Source organism: Mesoplodon bidens, assembly GCF_964165515.1.
Source record: "Mesoplodon bidens genome assembly, chromosome: 7".
NCBI lineage: Eukaryota > Metazoa > Chordata > Mammalia > Artiodactyla > Ziphiidae > Mesoplodon > Mesoplodon bidens.
Window position 1 is genome coordinate 60,395,182 of NC_138164.1, and position 6,465 is coordinate 60,401,646.

A 6,465-nucleotide genomic window follows, 5' to 3' on the forward strand; every position below is an offset into this window, starting at 1 on the left:
CTATAGACAATAATATTGCTTCCTTTTACTTTTTCTGTAATTTTCAATTTCTGCTATGAGCATGTTATTTTAATTAATGGTGGAAGAAATAAAGCTCTTTTAAAATTAAAAAATAAGGATCATAAATAAGAAAAAAGCAAGTCACAGAAAAATACTTACACTATGATTCTATTTATATAAAGTTATAAAGGTACAAAAAATATTGTTTAGGATACATACTTGTTTGGTAAAACTATTTTTAAAAGAAAGGGAATGATTCACACAAAATTCAGGAAAGTGGTTACTTCTGAGGCAGAAGGACAGAGATTCAATCAGGCAGGGAATCACAAGAAGCTTTAAAGGTACTAAAAATCTCCTTTTTGTTAAACTGGGTAGCAAAAGCACAGGCCTTCAATTTGCTATCATTCTTTAAACTGAAGATTTATATTATATGCACTTTTATACATATGGTTTATCTCACAATTTAAAAAGAAGATATAAACAGGGTTGAAGAATCAGAATATCAGGGCTGTAACCCAAACTCTTCCACTCACTGTGTAATCTTAAGCAAATCATTTTACCTCTCAGCAGTTTTTCTTCTTATTTTATAGATGAAGAAACTCACAACTAATATATGTTTAGTACTTTACTGTTTAAAGTTCCTAGACTAGGGACTTCCCTGGTGGCGCAGTGGTTAAGACTCTGCGTTCCCAATGCAGGGGGCCTGGGTTGATCCCTGGTCAGGGAACTAGATCCCACATGCATGCCACAACTAAGAGTTCACATGCCTCAATAAAGGCGCATGGGCTTAGTTGCGAGCTGCAACTAAGACCCGGTGCAACCAAATAAATAAATAAATAAATAAATAAAAATTTTTAAAGTTCCTAGACTACAGTACCAACATACAAATATGCAGATAAACTGTGAGATAATAATACACAGTAATTCCTCCTTACTAAATAATGTATCATAATACTAAGAACTCAATGGTAGGACACACAAGGCTATTCACATTCTAGTCTCTTCTATCTAATAATAACATCTAATATTTTTTAATGTGTACAATGTAACACATTGTATTAAATGCTTACCATGGATTCTTTTGTTTAATCCTCAAAACAACCCTATGAGACTAGTTCTCTTATGCCCATTTTACAGATGAGACCACTGTGCCCAAGGTCACATAGCTAGTAGTAAATGGTGGACAGACTTCAGAACCCACACTCTTGACCACTACGTTAGTTTTGCCTCACTTTTCTCACAACATTTAAATCATCCGTCTCTCCCATGACACTGAAAGCTCCTTGACAACTGTTTTTTGTTCATTTTTTTACAATTTTAACTGTATTTAATTGTACAATTTAGTGGAAATAAGTACATTCACAATGTTATGCAACCATTACCACTAAGTATGAAAGGTTTTTAATGACTTTACTAAAATCACTAGGTTATCAAGTGGTAGAAAAGGGATTTGAACTCAGGACTCTCAACCTCTAAATTAACAAGCTATTCATTCTACCAAGGTACCTGTCAACCAATACCTCCACTGCTCTCCCCTTCTCACCAGAATACTGGAAGAATCAAATGAGGTGAGAATACTAAAACACTTTATATACATTTCTACTGCACAGATGAACACAGCTGTGAGGGGGGAAAAAGAAAATCCACCAAGACATTTCTCCCAAGTGATTACTTTCCGTTTTGAGCTCTCAAAAGCTAGGGCTTTCATATAAATATCCCACCTCTAGATCAAGTCTGCAGATCCACAAAAGCAACGTCTGGACCCCAGAGTAAAGTTATGAGGAGAAATGCTTGCATTAGTTAGATTACTCTCTCATCAAATTATGGGTAACTGCTCAAACCTGATTTTTATTGCAATACAGAAAGCTTCCTCATAACAAAACACTTTCAATTCCAAGGATAAGTCCAACCTTCAATCATTCTGCCCATTTTGGAGCTACAAAAAAAAAAAAAGATTCTTAATATTGGGTATTTTCATGTGTTCAATTGTGAAGGCCAAGGAAAATGGTTTGTTTACAAGCTGAACCCTGAAGCTTGAACAAAAAAAGAATTATTTTGATCCCGTTGGTGCCTTACATCCCTCCCCATTTTTTCCCCAGTCTAAGCTCTAATCAACAGCCACTTCATGTTTAACATATCACAGCTAATGCAATTAAGTCCAGAAAACTATTTTCCTAAAGATCTTTCCTCCATTAACACCCTTCTCTACCCTCCAGCATCACTCTTCTGCCATGAGAATGAGCATATCATTAAGCTTTAAACAAAATTTCTGATGAATAGATGGAGGTATTGTTTTTGTAGTTAATGGAATACACTTACATCTCCTAAAAATAATAAAATAAAAATGATTCTTCATGTTTTTATCCACATCTGACAGAATTCTAACCACCTGAATTCCTTTAGAAGAAAATTCAATCTACAGAAATATAGTCCAATTATTTTAAATCTTATCAGGTAATGTCAAAAGAGAATCAAATGAAAATACCGAACTATCTCACCAATGAATATTTATGACATTTCCATATTTTCTGTCTTCTCTGTTTACATAAAACGGTGGTACCAAGATTCGTCTCTGGATTATTAGCCTGCAATACAGTGATGGGCCTAATTGCCTTGCAAACCAGGACACCAATAAATGGAGTCTTCAAGCAATCAATTTTAAGAGGAGGAGAAAAAAAGGCCTAAGCTCTTTCTGAATACATGCACATTGCCTGACTGGGAAATAAATTCAGCCTTGTATTTTTCAGTCTCATTCATCAGTTCTCAAGCAGGGAATGCTCCCTTAACCACCTCCTCAAGCTCATCAAATCTATTTAATACCAAATTCCAGGACTAATTTTTAAATGCACCTGGAGGAGAGAGGAAAGGAGAAGGCAGAGACATCAAATAGAAAGACATCTATCACATTCCAGTTTCATCTTCTTCATCTTTAGTTACTAGAGTGGGTTTTTCTCCCCCAACTTTCTTTTTATAATACATGAATAATAGAAGATACTTTCCCCTCCTCAAAAAAAGAAAAAAAAGAAGATAATTTCCCCTCCTCAATTCTACCTTAACTTAAGCCCCTCTCAACTTTACCCTTTGTGTTGGTTTACTTCCAAATATGATACTAATACAAGTGAAACAAACAAAAACTAACAGCTTAAGAAGTCCTCTAGAAAAGTCTTTTATGTACCTTCTCTCTCCCCAACCACAGCCTCCAAAGCTGTCCATTTAAGTCCAACCCCCAACCCTCTTGTGTCTCTTGGAGGCCATCTCAATCCTTCTTCTCCAGAATCATCCAATCCACCTCTTCCCAGCACTGCTCACTGCCCCTCTCCATCCTCCCTGCCCCCTCCATACCAACAACCCCAGGTTTCCCACTCCTTAATTAGCCCCATCTGCTACCTCACTATCAGCAACCACCTCTCCAGTCCTACCAGTTCATCTCAGACATTCTTGCCCCAAAACTCCCTCTGCCACCTTGGCCAAGAGACATTTTCTTCAAGATACCATCCCCCAACCTTGCTCACCACCTGCCACTATTCTTTCAGTAAGTCCAGCCCAGAAGCATCTTCTGTGCCCTCTGCCTTCACCCTGTACCCAGGGAGCCACCAGTGGTTCTAAGATCACTCTAAATCCCATCCCACTGTGCTCCCCCCGCCTTCCCCTCCCCGCCCAATTTCAATCCTTGTCCGCCCATTTTGGGCCTAACTTCTACTTTACCCCCTCCTGCCAGCTCACCCTCACACTCCCCTCATTCAAAGTCCCACCCCCACCAGCTCCTATTCCAACCTCCATAAGCACTCCCCGGGAAAACCCCGAATTCTACCTCCTCTGCTCTCCTAACCCACGCTATGCCATAAAATCTCAACAAATTCCACCACCCCCAGATGCCAAGCGCCCACTTCTAGCTCAGGTCTCAGCCCATGCCAAGCCCCTCCTCACCCCCGGCTCCTACCACCTCTATCAGCCTGCCCTAGGTCCACCCCAAATTCCACCCTCCTGAATTAGTCACCCCCCAGGGTCCTATCCAACTCTGCAATCGCACTCTCTATTATAATCAATCCCTTACCCCGCAACCCGGCCCAGATCCCAAGCTGTCAATTGCTCCAGGCCAACCCCAAATCCACCACCCTCAGTCAGTCCCCTCCCCCATTAAAAGCCAGCCCACTCCAGTCTCAACATCCATTTCGCCCAAAACCATCCAAATTCCACCCCAACCCTACAACCCCAAGCTCCTGTCCCAGGTCGTTCCCATTAAAAGTCCCCTTCCCTTGTCTCTCCCCCCCCACCTTCTTGTGTCCCACCCTCACCCCACCCCCAGCCCGCGCCTGGACAAGTCTCCCCAGCCAGCCCGCCGTTCCATCGCGACCTCAACCCCCTTCCCCCAACCCGCGAAGGGGCTCCGCAGCCCCCACTCTCATTCTCCCCAGTACCACCGGCCCAGGCTCAGGGAGAGCGGACCGGGGTAGGGTGGGGGGGTGATCTCCTCACCGGCGAGCCGCTGCAGGCGAAAACGGCGGCGGCGGCAGCTGAAGCGGCGATGCCCTTGTCTTCTCTGAAGGCTACAGAGGCGACGCTCTCGCTCCCTCGCCCGTGTCCAGTAAGGTGGCGGATGGCGCGCAGGGACTGGGAGCCTCCTCCTCCTCAGCGACTCGGCTCTGAATCCTCTGCAGTAGCCGCCGAGGAGCCCGACGGGTGGGGGGAGGGGCCGCTGGGCTGCGGGCTAGGGAGGAGGAGGCTGAGGGAAGGGGCGGGGGACCGCTGAGAAGGGCTGGGAAGGAGGAGCCAGCGCAGCTCCGCGACACGTCCCACAGCCTCAGCCCGGCGGGACCACAACTCCCGGCATGCCCCACTCCGGCCCGCGCGCAGCCGGCGCCTCCCGGCGCGCGCCCGATGCGGAGGGACCATTCCCTCCTTGGTTTCAGACAATGGAATACAGCCAACCATCCGCGGGTGGCTTTTGTAGACTCAAAGACCACATAGGAGGCAAGTTAGGCCGCACAGCAGCCCATTCCCCAAGGGACGGTGTTAGCGGCGTCTCCGACTTCTTTACGCGCGCGCACACCTCCCCACACGGAGCCCCGCCACCACCTCCCGCTGGACTACATTTCCCAGCATGCCCACAGACTCTCGCCCTCCTTCCGGACCCTTCTCAGACCCGGTACTACAGTTCCCAGGGAGTGTGGTCCTTGCGAAATGCTGGGAGATGCAGTTCTCAGTTCTTCCTCCATGTTAAGAAAAAGAAGTGAAAGAGAGGAAAAAAGGAAGGAAATATGTCAACCCACCGAGAACAGGCCTAGATTGGCTAGATCACCTGGAAGTCTGTACTTTCTTCGCAATACCCGTTGCCACTGTCTCGCACCAGAGCTAATGCAGCAGCCTCCTTCTGCTCTCCCTGCAAAACTGTAGACGATTTGGCAGCTTGAACCCAAATATAAAGAGCGTACTTCTTGACCCAGCTCCGCTACTTTTAAGAATTTACCTTAGAAAGATAATCAAACAATTTGGAAAAGATGGATGGACAAGGTTGTTATCTGAGATTGTTGATTATAGTGAGGTAAACTTAAATGTCCTTCAACAGGAGCTGGTTAAATTATATATACAAACAATGCATTACTAAGCAGCCTTTTAAAATAATGATATGGATCTTTTTCTTGACATCAAAAGCTATTCACAATTTATTCTCGAGGGAAAAAAATTGATAAGAGAATAGCAAGTTTAGAATGATCTAATTTATATGAAGCTTGAGACAATGTTCTATAAGCATAGAAAGATTTCAGGAAAGAGGTTCCCCAAAATAACATCTGTGATTATCTTGGAGTAAAGAGTGTCAGATTTCAAGTAATTTTCATTTTCATATTGCCTGAATTGTTTAAAAAGAGCACATAACTTTTTAAGCTATAAAACTATTTTCAAAAAATATAATTTTCAAATCCAACAGCAACCTGTCTTTGCTACCTAAAAGCTTTTCATGGCTTTCTGTTGCCCTCAGTGGTGCTCCAAAACGAGGTCTGTCTGGTTTTTCTGGGAGCTCAACATTTCCACTAATTAAAACAAATAATGGTGGGGACTTCCCTGGTGGTCCAGTGGCTAAGACTCCGAGCTCCCAATGCAGGGGGCCTGGGTTCAATCCCTGGTCAGGGAACTAGAGCCTGCATGCTGAAACTAAAAGATCCTGCATGCTGCAACTAAAAGTCCTGCGCTCAGCAACAAAGATCCCACGTGCCACAGCTAAGACCCAATGCAGCCAAATATATTAAAAATAAATAACTAAAATAATGGCGGTCACTTACAATTCACAAAAGAACATTAAGTTAGTAGGGAGGATTTTCTCAATTTTCATTGTCTCTTCTCAAATTTTTCCTTCTTCTGGTCTTTCCACACCCATTTCCTCCTTTTCTACTCATTCTTGAAACTAAAGCCAAAGTCCTACCTTCCCTAGAACATATATTTTAGGTATACTGATTTTCCTTGTGTCTG

General features: G+C 43.6%; 1 protein-coding gene across 2 annotated transcripts in view; it reads right to left on the reverse strand.

The window, feature by feature from the left end:
* FAM168A (family with sequence similarity 168 member A) overlaps nt 1-4,702 on the reverse strand; it is a 214,318-nt gene extending 209,616 nt beyond the window's left edge. Inside the window, exon 1 of one of the 2 annotated variants that reach the window (XM_081239109.1) lies at nt 4,477-4,702. The gene's annotated coding sequence lies outside the window, so the exon portion shown is untranslated. The remainder of the gene's footprint in view (nt 1-4,476) is intronic. The other variant, XM_081239110.1, reaches the window with a different exon arrangement.
* Nucleotides 4,703-6,465: the final 1,763 nt, after the last annotated feature.